We start from the raw sequence: 17,875 nt of genomic DNA, 5'->3' as shown, positions 1-17,875 counted from the left end.
GTGACACCAACCCAGAGATCCCATTACTCAACTCAAGCTGCTCTGTTCTGAGAAATTAGAAGCCATGATCTAGGATTTGAGTATAACTCAGGGAATAATTTTTGTCTAACAGCTTCAAATATATTTACAACAGCCGATCCCCCATTTCAACCCTGTTTTTTTGCTCTATAAACGTCCTTCTCTATGTCTAAAGAAATTCTGTCTAAATTCCTTGAGGGTCTGACCCTTTTTGAGCCTTAGTTTATGTTCTTTTGTTCTTGTACTTGACATTACCTCAAATACTCTTGTAAAATCTTGCTTCTGTTCCCTTCAGAATTTTATATTCCTCAAAGAGGCACTTCCCCCACTTCCTTCAGAAAAATAGCTGCATTGCTTTTATAACTTTTTTTTCCTATTAATATAGGCAAAAATTTCAAGTTTCATGAATGATACAGATTGTCCTTCCTGGCACTATTACCATGTAGAGAATAACCTAGAACAAAGTAATCTAAGCAAAATTAACATTTGACAAATCCATATTCAACTTGGTCATAGCTGTTGAGAGGTCTTCGAGAGGACTGCAGAAATGGAAGCTGATAATCCAGTCTTAGAGAGACAGAATTGCCCAGAATGGCCAGTAGGCTGGGCAGCACAGTGTTATTGTTCTCTGGTATGGTTCATGGGTGAAGGTACCATGATCCAACGGCCTTTTTTTATTTGTTTATTCATTGAATAGTTGTTCACCATCTCAGGTGAAAATAGTTATCATTTGTTTTCAGGAGAAGGTAGACTGCTCAAAACTTTTGAATTTGCAATTATTCATTTAAGAAATATTTTTTGAGGGTCTGTGCTGTGCTGAGAGCAGGGGATTTAAAAAAAAATGACCAAGACCCAGTTCTTATTCTACAGAAGTTCATTGCCTGGTAGGGGAGAGGAACAAACCAACAGTTACAATCAGTGTGACAAACACGCTGATAGAGGTCAGAACTGAGAGAGGCATTGTGCCTCCTCTGAGGCATAAGAGTGAGAGTCAGAGAGGAAGACATCCTGGAAAAACTGCTGCTTCCAGCCTCCATCAGGGCAGGTCACAGTGTTCATGTGGAGTGCACATGGGATGTGACATGGGAAGGAAGATAATGCATGAACATGTTCGTTTCCTATTGCTGCTGTTACAGATCGTCACAGAGTAGGTGGCTTAAAACAACAAAAACTCCAGAGGTCTGAAGTCTGCTGTGGGTCTTCTTGGGCTAAAATGAAGGTGTTAGCAAGGCCATGTTCCTTCTGGAAGCTCTAGGGAAGAATTTATTTTCAATTCCTAGAATCTCCCCTCATTCCTTGGTTTGTGGCCCCTTCCTCCATGTTCAATACTAGCAATTACTGCCTCCCACCCCACCTCCACCTTGCATTATCACTTCCATCATTCCCTTTCTGACTTTGACTTTCCTGCCTCCTTTTCTGACTTATGAGGGCCCTTGTGATTATATTGGGCCCTCCTGGATGATGCAGGATAATTTCTCCATCTCCAAACACTAATTTAATCACAACAGCAAAGTTCCTCTTGCCATGTAAAGGTCATATTTTCAGGTTCTAAGGAATAAGACCTAGGTTTTGGGGGGGGCACTATTTTCTCTACAATGGGCAAAGGGCACTTCGGGGGGAAGGAGAAGGAACTCCAACCTGAAGTTATTTGAATATACTTTGAGTGGTTCAGTGCTTGGTTTGAAAGATAGCTGTAGAAGAAATCAAGTATAAACCATTTACCCTCTTATACATAATCCGAGTCTCCCGTTATGCCCCTGAGACTTCATGAATGGTCCTGTTCAAGTAAAGAAATGAGCTACAATTTGACAGTTCTTCTTATGAAAGAAAAATACAGATTAAGACAGTGTTCTTTCTTACAATGAAGCTATATGAAATTCTACCTTAAGAAATACTGTGAATTCAGAGTCAGTTAATAAATTGTGAGTCATCTTGACAGGAAGGACCATTGCTGGACTCAGTTTACCTTGCTTAAGAACTGGCTTATTTCCATTCACTTCTCTTCCTTCTATTCTCTGTATTTCAGAGTAGTAACCTGAAGGTGTGCCTCTTTCTCACCTTCCCTGTCACTGAGCCCAAACAGGGGGGACTCGTACCACCCCTGATTCAGCACTGGCCTCCCCAGCTGGTGTCTGCTGAGCCTGGTCCAGCTGCTCTGCTAGCTTCAGTTGTGGCAACTAACAGGACATTCCAGGTCCCATTGATGTCTCTGCAGTGGTGGAGGCTGGGGTAGAAAGGATGGTGCATGCTTGCTCCACTGCAGGGGCACATGGATAAAGGACATCCCAGATCTGTTATGCTGTCTGTTCTTGGTGGCCAAAGAGGAAGGTTCAGCTGCTGCAGAGAGTGGAGGGTGTACCTTTCTTATGTCTCAGATTAAACTTAGAGAGTTGATGATAAGACTTTGATAGAAAAATGACAAACTGACCTCAAAGTTTCCTAGTGCATTTGTCTTAGGAGTGTTTTAATATGTATTACAAAATATTTAAATATTTATCACATTTGCAAATTGATTAAAAAAAGAAACTGCAGAACAAAGGAGGTTTCAGACATCAGGCATGCTTGAAACAGTCTTCAAGATGGGTTCAGCAGTGTTCCACTAGGCAGATGCATTTCCCTGTCAACCTTGCCCACCCTGATGCCATGCCCCCCCCTCCCCCGGGAGATGGCTAAGTAGGATGCTGGGGTGTGGTAGCCTTCTGTGTAAGTGTGAGGCCAGGGTTTCCCTTGGTAACTGTGAACTTCTCCAGTGTTCTTTCCTGTTAGCACCCCAGATTTATTCCTAAGCTGGCTTGTCTTTGGGTCCGAGCCCTTTTTCTACCTTCTCTTTGGGGGTCTGGAGTTGCTGTGTTGGGGCAAGAAAGGCATGGGCTCTCACCTCAAGGACCTGGGGCAGAAACTGGCCTCTACCACTTGCTCGTTGTGCAAATGTGAGCTAGTCATATGGCTGTCATTCGCTGAGCACTGTTTGTTGTAGGTAGAAGTAGAGAGACATGAAATCCTCATGTTTCATGAGCAACAGGGCTAGGATTCAAAGGTTGGTGTGTCTGGCTCTGAATCCAGGGATTTCTGATGGTTTTCTTCAGAGTGAGAGGTTCTTCAGGGGGAAGGTGGGTCAAGGCTGGATAGTGCACAGTTGGGGTAGTTATGGAACCCCAGTCCTTCCTTTGGGAAAAATTTTTCTGTCACCTGTTTGATAATTAAGAATTTGTTAGGAAAATTTTGGAGCAATAAAGGTATAAAAAACAATTATATTTTTACTTCATTATGCCTTTCTAAGTGATGTAATCTCTTGGAGACTCTTCACTGTAATCTTGAGGTGATGATAGCATAATCCTTATAGGATTGTAGAAAAGATCAAAGGAAACAAAACAAGTAAACCATCAGATATAGGGTAGGACCTCCCATACCAGTTAGTTTCCTTCTTCTCTATCATACAAAGTCTTTGCATTTAAGGTAGGACTCAACTGTGCCCAGGGCACAACTGAACCATTTATTTGGATATTTTCACAATATTTATGATAATGGTTAATTAATTCAACAAATATTTGTTTAGAACTAATTGTGAGCCTAGAAATGTGTTAGGTCTGTGGCCGGGGACAGCCTGGCAGGAGGCGGGTTGGGCAGCCCTCTAATATGGCAGCTGTGAGAGAGATCTCCCCCTGTCCCCTCCTACCCTGAAGAAAGCTTGATGTTTGAAAACCTCCATGGGGAATTCTTTTTTTTTTTTCCCAATTTATTTATTTTCAGAAAAACAGTATTCATTATTTTTTCACCACACCCAGTGCTCCATGCAAGCCGTGCCCTCTATAATACCCACCACCTGGTACCCCAACCTCCCACCCCCCCGCCACTTCAAACCCCTCAGATTGTTTTTCAGAGTCCATAGTCTCTCATGGTTCACCTCCCCTTCCAATTTACCCAAATTCCCTACTCCTCTCTAACGCCCCTTGTCCTCCATGCTATTTGTTATGCTCCACAAATAACTGAAACCATATGATAATTGACTCTCTCTGCTTGACTTACTTCACTCAGCATAATCTCTTCCAGTCCCATCCATGTTGCTACAAAAGTTGGGTATTCATCCTTTCTGATGGAGGCATAATACTCCATAGTGTATATGGACCACATCTTCCTTATCCATTCATCCGTTGAAGAGCATTTTGGTTCTTTCCATAGTTTGGCGACCGTGGCCATTGCTGCTATAAACATTGGGGTACAGATGGCCCTTCCTTTCACGACATCTGTGTCTTTGGGGTAAATACCCAGGAGTGCAATTGCAGGGTCATAGGGAAGCTCTATTTTTAATTTCTTGAGGAATCTCCACACTGTTCTCCAAAGAGGCTGCACCAACTTGCATTCCTCCATGGGGAATTCTTATCTTTGGTTCTCTCTTCAAAATTTCTCGCCAACATTCAAAGCCATCAAGAGAGGCAACTTCTCTGTTTTTGTGAGTTTGTTTCCTAGGAGGGGTGGGTTGGATGGTAGATTTGGATGGAGACCTGAGATGAAGGAGAGGGATCGGTGGGATGTAGGGGGCAGCTACAAGGTCAAAATGTAATTACTCCTGATTCAGCCAGAGCCAGAGCCTGTGCCATTGTCAAGGGACTATGATGGCACTCATGTTATGTTCTTTTGGTCTTAGGCCTACTGTGCTGGCCTGGGGATGCCTCTTGGAGTCTGTCCACTGATCATTGATGCAGGGAGATTCTGTCTAAGAATGAGGATACCTCAGGCCAATGAAATTTGAGGAGACCAACTGGTAAAACCACCAGACCCATGCTGGGGGAATGGGGATGAGTGGATTAAGAAGCAGTGAGTCAAGGACCCAGAGTGGCACACTTGAACTTTCACAGATATTAAGCTTGGTGGAGGGTTGTTGGGGGGGGCGGGTGGCAAAGGCCAATTTCAACCAATTCAGAGAAAGATGGACTTAGTTGAAAAAACCTTGAGAGTTTTTCTAAATTTGGTAATAGTAAGGAGTTACACCAGCTCTGGGCCTGGCAAAAATAAGTTGTTACACAAGGTGAAAAAGGCCAGATGAGAAAATGAAGGGAAGAGATCATTCAGGACAAGGCATCTCTTGGGTGATGTCCTGAGAAAAGAGAGGGTCTGGCCTATACCAAGAGACTGGTCTGGTCAAGAAAAGATACTAAGAAATGTTCACAAGAGACTAACAGTAAAATAATGAATTGCAATCACAAATGTTAACTTGTGGCAGGCACTCCTCTAAGTCCTATGTATGAGCTCCCTCAAGCCTACTGACATTCTTAAGAATTAGGTACTTTCATTATCCCCATTTTACAGACCAGGAAACTGAAGCACAGTTAGGCTAAGGTGCTTGCCTAAGGTCAGCGGTGAGGCCAGAGTTCCACTGAGATCCTGATCCTAGAACCATGCTCGCAAAGTACTTGCTTCCTCTGGACAAATTGCACTGGGTACTCAGGAAAGGTCTTATGGGAAGCTAAGCTTGAGCAGTGATTTTTTTTTTTTTAAAGATTTTATTTATTTATTTGAGAGAGAGAGACAGTGAGAGAGAGCATGAGCGAGGAGAAGGTCAGAGAGCGAAGCAGACTCCCCATGGAGCTGGGAGCCTGATGTGGGACTCGATCCCGGGACTCCAGGATCACGCCCTGAGCCGAAGGCAGTCGTCCAACCAACTGAGCCACCCAGGCGTCCCTTGAGCAGTGATTTTTAACAGGGACCAAACATCCTGGAGTAGCGAGCAAGTTAGTGTGCCTGCTAGTGTATGGTTCTCCCCCTCCCTGCCAACGATGAATGGGAAAACATAGTATGGGTCCCTTGTCCAGAGATGTCAAACACGCCAAAGAGGTAAGAATCCCAAGGCTGGGCTTTTAAGCAGCCCATTGAACCATAGGGCTAAGCTGATCAGTGTCCTCAGGGTGGACTGCTTGGTCCCTCAAGTTGGGTCTCCCCCAGAATTTTCTAGGGCTCACTGTCCTCATTGGAAATTTGCCAGGGAGGATCATCCCTTCATGAGCATTTCATTTGCCAGGATTGGCTCAGTGTATATTTACTAGAAGATGAAGCCTGTTCAAACAGAAAAATGGTCCCTCCTTTGGAACATTTTTCTCTAAGCGCCATTATCCATGACTTCTACTAAGGGGAGAGAGACGCAAAATCCTTATATTCTGGGCAAATGCTTCTACAATGTTCCAGTGACATTGATTATAGCTTATCTAACTTCATAACAGATCTGTCTTATCCAAAGATACAATGTAGCCTGAAAATCAGAAGAGACACTGGGGGTTGGAGAAGGGGACATCGCATTTTTTTCAGATAGGATTTGGTATTACGGGAAGTAGCTTTTTCCAGACAACTGAGACTAAGCAGAGGTTCTTTCTGTGAAGATCAATATTGTCACTGGTCCTAAGCAGCAAAGAAATATGTCCCTCCTACCACCATTGACACCTAACAATGAAGAAAAGCAGGGAAACAGGAACAACTGATGATTAGAGTCATCTGAGAAACATTAGCATAACTTTCAATACTCTTAGATTTCAGTGAGAGAAATGTGAAAATATTTTTCCCACCAGAAAGACACATTTTACAATCAAAGTCTGATACCAGTATTGCAGTTATTGGTATTTATATATTGATATATTTTTGTTTGTTCTTCTTTGTGGCTCTAACAATTTTGGCCAAATGTATTTGAGACTATGAGTGTGTTCAAATTTAGAATCGCTACATCTTCCTGGTAAGCTGAACATATCATCTCTTTGTACTGCATCCTTTACTTCTAGTAATTCTATTTGCCTTGAAATCTATTTTGTCTGGTATAGAGACACCCAAGCTTTTTGTTGTTGGTTGGTCTAGTATTTGCCTTGCCTTTTTCCATCCTTTTACGTTTATCCTTTCATATCTTTGTTTTAGTGTGTCTCTTGTGATTAGTTAGTAGCTGTTTCTTTCTTTCTTTCTTTTTTTTTTTAAGATTTTATTTATTTATTTGACAGAGTGAGACAGTGAGAGAGGAACACAAGCAGGGGGAGCGAAGAGGGAGAAGCTAGGGAGCCCTATGTGGGGCTCGATCCCAGGACCCTGTGTTCATGGCCCAAGCTGAAGGCAGACACTTAAAGACTGACACAGGCATGCCAGTAAATAGCTGTTTATTTAAAAAAAAGTTTAGTCTTATCATAGTCAAAAGTTTATCAGCATCTCTACTCTTGTCCCAAACACAAGAACCTTTAGAAGGTTCTAACTTCCATCATTTTTCATGATTTATATGCTCTTTGATCATATGTTTTATTGCCACCATTTTGTTTTGAGTGTTGTAATGCGTGCTGTGTACACTGGCTTGGTTCCCCTTTAGGACGGAGTGCTCCTTCTGCCAGAGGCTGGAAGCGTTGATGCTGATGACTTTCAACTGAATCCCTCACTGGAAATTGTTACCAGCAGAAGAGTATGGTCTTGCTGGAAGCGGTGCCCCAACCTTCCCTCTAACCACCCCACCTTCCCTCTAACCACCCCACCTTCCCTCTAACCACCCCCACCTTCCCTCTAACCACTCTCACCTTCCATCTAACCACCCCCCCCACTCCAATGGAAGCGGATAACTAAGCCTGGTTGCTGTGGGTATATGTGGAGGATAAAGCCCCCTTCCCTAAATGTGGGACAACTCTGATGGCCAATCCAGCTCCACAGCTCTCTGTGCGATCAGATGATGTTTTGTGACTACATCCCAATTCAACTCCTTTCTCTGCCAGTTCTACTTCCTCAAGGAACAGGTGTTCCTCTCTAGAGAACTCCCTCAAAAATATTCTGCTGCAAATCTCAGATTCACAGCCATTTCCCAGGGAATCCCATTTAGGTTAAGGGGCCATGGTGAATGTTTGTTTAGACTTACTCATGTATTTTCCATTTGACCTCCTAAAAATCTCTTTTTGTGTCTGGGATCAATTTCCTTCTGCCTTATATCATTTAAATCCCTTTGGGCAGAGTCTGTTGAATGAACGTCTTCATTTTGCTTTGTTCTAAAAGATAATTTTAATGAGTATGGAACAGGTCATTTTTTATCTTGCAGCTCATTGAAGATTTTCTACTATTTTCTGATTTCCTTTGCTGCTATGGCAAATTTAGCTGTCAAAAGACCTGTCACTTACTTGAAGGTAGTCTGTCTTTTCTCTTGGTCTACTTTCAGATCTTTCTTTTGTCTTTGATTTATAGTTTCACCATAGTGTATGTCTATGGGGGGGTTTTATTTTTCCTTAACTTCCTTGGGTTCACTGAGATTTCATTTCTAGACTGCTGAGATGGAAGTCTCTTGAGCCTTAGTTTTCACTTCTATAAAATGGCAATGCTGGTAACTTCTGTTTCAGTGGGTTTGGTGAAAGGATGATGTGAGAAAATGCATGCTACAACGCAGGATTTCTCTAGTTGTTTTTCACTGAATTAGGTATCTTTCTGTTTAGGCTTCCTCAAAAGGTCCTGGGACCAAACATTTGGGAAGTGCTGGTCACTGCAGACTCTCTTGGAGGCTGGCAAACTCCTCAGTGTCACAAAAGCCCTGACAAGTCCTGCAGTGTTCTTCATATTCACATAACCTCGGAACAGCCTTTGTCATGAACATCTGTTCACAGCTCCTATTTTGTGGAACACAGTTTGGAGGAATATTGTATAAAATACTGCATAAAAGACTGCATGTATAAAATATTGAATGAAATGTTTTATTTAGTGAGAGAGGATTATTTCCTCTCCACTGTCAAGGAGAGACAGTCTATTGAGACAAAAATAAGAAACGGCTATATCACAAGAAGACTGTGGCTCATGAACACCTTGCTGCGGCCCGCCAGATTCCAAACCTGCCATTAGGGATGGCATCCCCCCTCCCTTGTGGCAAAGCCACAAGGAGAGAAGGGCACATTGGGTATATGGATTCTGAATCACACACACACAAGTGTCCCTCTGCATGTTCTGCTTTCTCCCCCAAAGGAGCACTGTTTGGACTCAAGGGCTAATTTTCAAGAAGTTTATAGTTTAAGAAGGTTACAGTTGTCGATTCTGAAGGAAAGTTTTGATGTCATGCTGAGCTTGAATTTGGAAGCCTTCACTCAGCAAGAGCCTTTCTCCTGAAAGAGGTGGGAGGGAGCACAACATCTGTGACCCCTTGAAATTGAGGCTGAGACCCCAAATGGTCAGATTTCAAAAAGGAACCTATCTAATGTCACCATAGAGCCTCTGTGTTGTGTTGTCCCTCTATTTTTTTGAGAGAAAGGAGAGGAGAGGGACAGAAAGTGTTATGTGTCTGGAGGAATGAAGCTTCAGGACAGTTTGCCTACCAGAGGGAGGGGAACATGTGTATCTACATATTTGCCAAGTTACTCCAGAATTCCTAGGGGTTTCTGGAGCGCACTCTGGATTTCCTTGATCAGGGCCATGAAGAACGTTCCTAAAGCACCGTTTCCCATGCAGCTGAGATGCACACAGCTTCTTTTTTTTTAAATTTTTTTAAATTTTTTTAATTTTTTTTTGCACACAGCTTCTTGAGTCCGGTCTGATCTTCCTGAAGACTAAGACTAAAGCTCCTTCTCGTTGCCCCTGGTTCTTGGGAAGACTTTTCCTGGTTCAGGTATGTTTACAACCATCCCAGGGAACTGACAAAAAGTGGTTGTCAGGGTGGGCTCTGCTCCGGGGGTTAAAGCGGGGCTCCTCATTTGATATCGTGCACTACCTGCTTCAGAAGGACCCAAGCTCCTGGTTAAAAGTGCAGGCTTCTAGATGCCATGCCAGAACTCTCCAGAGTCTCAGTGCTGTCTGTTTCCCCACGTGTTTAGTAGGACATTAAAGTTTGAGTTCGCTGGAGGGGCAACCTTGTGTGTGATCACTAGAAATGGCTGTGTCTCCAGTGTCCTTGCCTGATTTTTCACATAACAAAATACGAGTCCTCTTTGTGGCTTTGCAGGCCTCTCGGGGTCCACTCACTCTTGAGTTCTCAAATTTAGGGTTTGCTGGATATGCACCCTTCTATGGCCTTCAGAAACTGCCTGGCCAGTTCGTTTGTGGGAACTGGGTTGACATGGGCAAGGAGCAAAAGAATATAATTGTTAGGAATCTAACATTTCTAGATAATAGTCTCTGTAGTTTTCAGAGCGCTTCCCAAAGTGAAGTCACAAATACATTATTCATTGGCTCCTCCCTATGAATCTGCAAGAGAAACAGAATAAGCATTAGTACTCTCCTTTACTCAACTTGACTGAGTGATTTGTTCAGGCTCCTGAATGTGAATGGACAGTGGTGGAGTCAGATTCAGAGCCTGAGTTTTCCTGCCACCCACCCTCCCTTTTTCCTTTCTCCCCTGCTTTGATCGTCCCCTACCTCCTTTAATTCTCCTCTCTGGTTTTCACTGCTGTTTTCACGAATTCCATGTCAACCAAGTGGACTCTATGTGGGGTTCTGTCAGGCCATTGTGGACACTGTTCCTTTGCTATCCTAAGACACTGTAGCAATTTACTACTTTATTGGCCTGAGTTCTGGCCCTTCCTTCCTGACTGTGCATGTGGGCATCTGTATCTCTAGAGAAGGAGAAATGTGGTGGCAACTCAGAGGGATGTTTTGCCTAACCAGGCTGTTTTGTAATCATATCCTTCATTTGACCGACATTTCTAATTCTTGATTTTATAAAGCTAAAAATAACATACAGCAATAATTGTGCCATCTGGAGGTGGGGTATACTGTTCTTCCTCTCTTTTCCTTCCCACCCCCCTCTCTGGACACAGGTACCTACCGGCAAAAAGGGAGATGTGTTCTGTGCAGTTTGGCAGAATGGTAAAGGACGATAGTTGCATAATTTGAACCCGCAAACATTTTTAAGTGAGATAATGAGAAAGTTGCTGTTCTGATTACCCAGCACAAAGAGAATAGTTTTCCAATTCTACAGTTAATTTGAGCCGTGCAGACAGCTTATTCTCCAGAATGCATCCAGCACTAAATCTGAAATGATTGTCTAAGGACTGACAAACACAGCACAGAATTCTGAGTAACAACTTAACGAGCTCTTTACCTTCTGAAGCCTGTAGGCACAGCGAGGAGGAAAAAAAGAATTTTCCCCTTCTATTAGTCTTTTCACTTTTAAAAGTCTTTGTGATGCTTTCTCATCCGTCCATATTTACTGGGCACCTACAGGGCTTTGGGTGTGGAGATTGGGTAGAATCACAGAGCACAGATGTAGGAGGTTTGTTCTGCTTTCAAAGAGTTTCAGAGCATTACTCTGCTCAAGTGTGTTTATTTTTCAAATCTACTGTTTTTTCTTCCGCCAGCAGTGGCAAGAAGACATTTCTTACTCTCTCCTATTTGTCTCTGATCAGAAGGTCTTCAAGGTGAACGATGATGTATTCCTTTCTGACTACAAGTACATGTGAGCAGTCCAGCACGCCAGCTGCCTGCTCAAGTGGTTTAGCTCTTGTATGCCTGCACCTAGGGCTCAGAACGGGTGCTGGGCAATGGCTGAGTCTAAAAAGAAACCAGGGGCCCCGCTCCCCCGGCCATGCTGTGGCAACATCTCCCCCACAGAGCTTCAGCAGCAACATGGCGGCCATGTGGGACCATGTCCTGGACCTTCAGGCCTACAAGCGGAGTCTTCTCTTTGTCACACCCAGGCTCTTGTATGAGTCATGGTGCACAGAAAACATTTGTTGGGATATTGGTGTTGGTTTGGTGGAGTCCTGACCAGAGGCTGTGCTGTGTTTGTCAGTCCTTAGGCAGGAGAGGGAGGAAGCCAGGCTTTTCTTTGGTTATCTGAATAGACTGATTCCCTGGAAGCTTCCGAGGCTAATTGTGGTGAAAATGTGCCAGGTAGACCCCTTGCATGCCAACCGTAATTAATAGTGGTACAGTCTTCAAGGCCATAATGCTCATCAGTTATTAATTAGCAATTCATTTTGTTGAATAAATAATATTTATGATGGATGATAGAACTTGTAATTGGGCACGAGAAGGGGCCCTCCTGGGACTGGCTTCCCAGCCAATACTAACTATGACACAGGAATGAAAAACACAGAGGATCATATGGGAAAATCCACGTTAAACAATGGTGACACAGTCAAGGTGTTCCTCTCCACAGGAGAAAAGCCCATCCTGAGTGCTGGGTGCATATCCCGGGCCCGAGGGTGGTAATGGTTTCTGGCCAGGCATCATTGCAGTTTTCCATTTCCTCTTCAGCTTGTAATCAGCCACTCTATTTTGTTTCCTTTTTTTTTTTTTTTAAGCAAACTGTTCTTTGCCAGACAATTCTATTGACTTTGAATTACTCCGGTGATAGAGCCTTTCAAGGGATTGTCATGACTCGTGCCCACAGATTTGAGGGGGGCAAAAAGTGCTTTTCCGAAAAGGTAATGATTGAAATTTTTATTTTAAATGATTCCTTAGATTGAATTCACTTTAGATTAACAGATTTTCCTGCCCAATTGATTTTCTGGCATCCATTCAGTGATCCAGCAGAGATAAAATGGGGGTTCATTGAGTCCATGACTCGGAGGAGACGAGAGCCTGGCCAATAGAACCAGCAGAGCTTCTTCCTTGCCTGCTCAGTTGGAGCGGGACAACCGGAGCTGGTCAGCTGCTGACCAGATGCTGCCTTCAATTACTCTTCCAACCCTCAAAGACATTTATCACTCACTCTCAAAAGCAGAGCAGCTGAATAATAAAGGGAAACACTAGAGCCATTTTTTTTCTTTTCGGAGAGCATGTAGAATGGCCAAATTGCTTGAAATAAATTAGCACGATAAATAAGCATAGTTTGTACAGTATCTGTAAAACAAATTCCTAGTCTTGGGAAAATAGAGAGACAAAGTGAGAGCTTGCATTTAACAAGCACAGGCAATATGCTTCATTAAGACAGGACTTTTTTTTTCTTTTTTTTTTCAATTTAAAAAGGGTTAATAAACTCCAAGATACCATTGCCGGTTAAACAGGTCCTGCACCATTTTAAGAGAAGTAAGCGCCTACAAAGGAGACAGTTAAAAAGAAACCGAGAGCTGTGTTGTAATGCTAACAGGCAATTAACAAACTCATGGGTGTTAATTATCTTCATACTGTATCATGTTCAATTAGCTTAGTCCCTGCAACAAAGGCAACGATGAACAATTGCTTTGATAGGCGTACAGTACTTCATTTGTAGTTAATCGGTTTAAGCCCTGCGGTTGCTAGGTTACCTTGGTCTCCAGAGGTAAAAAGCTGTACAGATGCACTATGTTTAAATGACTACAGAGAACTGTTTAAACTCAAACCATGTATAACTCTTTATTGATTTTTCACAGAAGATCTCAGCTCTGATGATAAGGTTTTGATATATTTTCCTTCTACAGCCGGTTCCTTGGAGTATTGCAGAAAAAAATCTGTCAATATGCTTCTATTATGATCTCTTGATCTGTGCCTATAAAAACCTTTAGCCACAGCCCTTATTATAAATAATGGAAGAAGCAATATCTGATTTTTTTTTCCACACTGTACTACACGAAGAATTTTTTTTTCTTCATTGCCTTTGGATCCAAATTACAGGACTTCTTCCTGTACCTGTGCTCTAAAATAATAAAGAATTTTGAGCTCTAATTAATTTGATTGACTCTCAGCAGGACGGGATCAGCTGTAGCATCATGAACTTTAACAATAACTACCAACTGATGGGCAGTTCACATCAATAAGACCATCACTAGCCTCTCTCTCACCTGTCACCAGGCGGGGAGTGAGCAATAACCAGCCCCCCACAGATGCTCCCTGCTTAGCGCTTTCTGCCCTATTAGCAATTTATAATGGTGATCAAGAAACAGTCAGCGGCAAATCAAGACAACTGTCTGGCTGCCTGTTTAATTGGCCTTGTTTGCTTTTTGATAAATGGCTCGTGACTACTATAGGCCTCTGTATTTTGACTTTTAATAGGCCACAGTGATTAGACTACCAACAGATACTAGGTCAAAACCGAGGAAAGGTGTGAAAAATGTTAATTAATATCGATAATAGGCAATTATTAGCCAGACAGAAGGACCTACTAGCTGCGTGCTCTAATGGCTCAGAGCTAACTGGAAGAGAAGCTCTGCAAATTAGCATAACTGTACGCAGACTGCACGGTGGATCCTAGCAAACATCTGTTATGTTAGTAAATTCAAATAGAATTCCTGCCTTTGGAGTGATATTCGCAGAGTCAGCAATCCCTCTTGGCCATTTCAAGGCACTAACAATACCCTAGTGACCGGTGTCCTTCCAAATGGGCTGTGTTTCAGGCTAAGAATTAAATTGCACCTTTTCTTTGGAGTTGTGCAATCGAGAGCTTAAGGGGGTCCCTGTCCTGTGGCCAGCAGAAGGTGGAGGAGAAGGCGTTTGCATGGAAGCCACGCTGACCTTCGAGGGAAGTGGGATGTGGGCCCAGCAGACTCAGAGAGGGGATCCCGACTCTCTGCGTTTACTCTTTCAAATTAGCACCAAAAATATGGTCGTGTCCAATGCCTTGCGTGGAATGCTATATATAATTCTCACAGCATGATTCTTTGTTATTCATTCCCTGAAGTGTGTGTGTTTGGGAGCACAATGATAAAAGGCTGACAGTATGTTTGGATACATACAAAGCAGTGAGATGGAGTAGCAATTAAGACAAGGAAATAACAGGAAGTATAAATGCTATTCCCTACACTTGTTATTGACAGTAAGGTCACCTTGGGCAAGATCCAAATGATCGGCAAAGAATGTTAGAATTGGAAATGACTTAGAGATTCCCCACATTGAGAAATCAAGATCCAAAGAGGTCAAGAGACTTGGTTCGTTCAGGTCAGCCAACTGGGAGGAGATGCAGGTTTTCCCCGATTTTCCCACCCTGCGCCCTTCACCTGACCTTGTTGCTTTCCCAAGAAGCTATGGCTTTCTATCGGTAATTAGTGTCCGGTAGATATTTCCAAAAGGCAACGTAAACATGGAATATGTGCAAAGAAGTAATTCCGCCATGTGAATGTATGACACTTACGAAATAGTGTGTAATCAAACGTGCTTTATTTTTAGGATTTTAAAGAATTTGTTTATAAAATTCTGAAATCTACAACTGCCTCTTGAGTTGTTTCACATTTTAATGTCAGGCACAGATTGATTTTTTTTTTCTTTTTTTGAGAAGGTGGTTTATAATTATGTTATCCCTTGTTTTATTTTGAGTTTGTTTTCTTATACATCTTGCTTGAACCAAACAGGGCAAGGATCTGTGTGTGGTGCCCTTTTCCTTCCCCACCAGAGGACTGACATTTAAGACCCATTTGACTAAACAGTTTCAAGATCTTTAAAAAAAAAAAAAAAGTGTGTGTGTGTGTTTAGGGGGATGGAATCCTCTTCAAAGATTGAAATTGAATTGTGGATTATAACTACCTGTAATTTTCTCCCTCTTCTCCCTACCCTCTGACACCCTCAGCCCTAACCACCCCATCTCCTGCCCTGATACTAAGAAAATCTCTGCAGGCTGCAACTTTTCCCCCAATAGTACGGAACCATTAATCCTTTTTAGTACCATAGTGTCAAAGAAAATGGAGTTACTTTTTCATCTCTATTCCTGCAAAAATACTTTGGAAATCATCTGGTTTTGCGTCTATGAGGAAACTATTATGTAAGCTTAAAAACAACATTTTCAAATAATTCATTTCTGGGAATAAAATCTTTTAAAATGATGGAAATATGACACTTCAATTTTTCATTTCTTACCCTTTTACTTAACAAAAGTGCTTGTTGAGCCCTAGGCCAGGATGTAAAAGAATCCTAAAGATGATGCTCAGAGGAGTATATTTACAAATTATTTAGCTTCTATAGTGTGGATCTCTTTATTAAATATTTTGAAGGTGAGAGCCACTTACTTCTCCTCACAACCCAATGAAATAGCTGCTAAATTCTCATTTTATGAATGAAGAAACTGAGGCTTGCCGAGTCGCTGTTTAAGTTTAAATGCTGAAGGCTTTGTAATATAAATCGTTTTCTATTTTGGAGGATTTTAGGGATTTCTTTAATTCCTCTGTATTAAAAATACACTAGATAATGGTTTTTTTTTTTAAAGTTTGAGAAGCAACAAGATGGTTCACTTTCTAGTTTTTTTTCTCAGATGTTACCTTTTTCAGATAGAGTGTATATTAACCATAAATGTTACTGTAACATTTTAAACTTTGTTATTCTAGAGTGAGAGAAGTTATATTTATTTTCTTTTATTTATCAGGGTTTTGGTTATCAGGTTATTTTATTCCTGTAAACTCCTTGCATTGTAGTAGATTTGCTGCTTAATTTGATTAATTATTCTGTCAACTCTAAGATGTTACTGGTAACAAGATATACCATTATTTCGTTCATCACAAAGAAAAAATGCTGCCAGGCATCTGGGTGGCTCAGTCAGTTAAGTGGTAACTCTTGTTTTGGCTCAGGTCATGATCTCAGGGTCGTGAGTTGAGCCCTGTATCGGGCTCTACACCCCATGGGGATTCTGCTTGAGGCTGTTCTCTCTCCCTCTGCCCCTCACCCACTGCTCATGCTCTCTCTGTCAATACATAAACAAATCTTTATTATTTTTATTTTATTTAATTAATTTATTTATTTCATAAACAAATCTTTAAAAGAAAAAAAAAAAGTGCTGCCAGTATTTTTTCTGGGCCATCAAGGGCATTGGTGATACAGCATTTTTTAAAAAATTTTGTTTTTCAGTGTTCCAAGATCCATTGTTTATGCACCGCATCCAGTGCTCCATGCAATACATGCCCTCCTTATTACCCACCACCAGGCTAACCCAGCTCCCTACCCCACTCTCCTCCAAACCCCTCAGTGTGTTTCTCAGAGTCCACAGTCTCTCATAAGTTCATCTCCCTCTCCGATTTCCCCCAATCCACTTTTCCTTTCATTTTTAAAAAAATTGCTCCACTGTTACCTCTGGAATTTTTTCCCATGTCAATAATAATCATCCTGCAGGCTTTTACATTGGTGCTTTTAGTGTTCTCACATGAACAGAGCATGATAATTCTGTCAAGACCATAGCTGAGCTGAAGCTGCTGGTAAAACACATCTGCATTTCAGAGTTGGTAAAATGTGCCAAAATAAGAGTAAATTTTAGAATCCATGAGCTATGTTAGTACACCCACCAGTTATCTGTCAGAATCCAAATACTGATCGAGTTATGTAATTTTCAGATAAGTAAATCCAGTAATTAATTCCAGCCTATTAAGAGGCCATGTGGTCACAAATGTTTTTCTCATAGCAGTGTTTACCAGACAAGCTGTCGGTGGTGTTCTCATCAAAACAAAGTAAATAGGAGAAATCCTGAAAATTCTCTCCTCTGTACATAGCTGGCTATGAGAGTAGTACATAGTTTTGGGTTTCTTTTATGTATTTGTTACTAAGATTGACTTATGTGATTTTTAAGAGTCAAACTCCATGTGTGGCCAATTATACCTTTTGTGATTTAGTTGTATCAAGAACACTGCCATGGCCTATGAATGGAAGGAGTTTTCTGTCTAGCTTGTTGAAGCCAGGACCATCTGGAAAAATATCCTTAGAAGTCTGGAAAACTGGAGTCTTGGACTTCAGTGGGTGTCAGAATATCTGTCTATAAGGGAGAAACCCCTAATTCTGAGTGACACCTATGGGCCTGATGTGGGCATCAGCCTCTGCTTTTGGTGACATGCTGCAATGTGCAAAACCTACTATTCCAGAATTTTCTGCTTTGTAGTATGCCTAGGTCTTATCCTAGGCCACATTATCCTATTTTTTCTTCATGTTGAATTTTAGCACTTGGATAGAGGTTGGCACTTACTGAACCCATTCCTTTTCAGGTCTCACACGGCCATGATGGCTAATAAGGGGCTAGTCGTGTTCCTCGTAGGAAGTGACACAGTAGTTAAGA

The sequence above is a fragment of the Neovison vison genome, chromosome 3, assembly GCF_020171115.1.
Source record: "Neovison vison isolate M4711 chromosome 3, ASM_NN_V1, whole genome shotgun sequence".
NCBI classification, from domain to species: Eukaryota; Metazoa; Chordata; class Mammalia; order Carnivora; family Mustelidae; genus Neogale; species Neogale vison.
The sequence above is the reverse complement of the archived record's forward strand: the minus strand, read 5'-3'. Positions refer to the sequence as shown.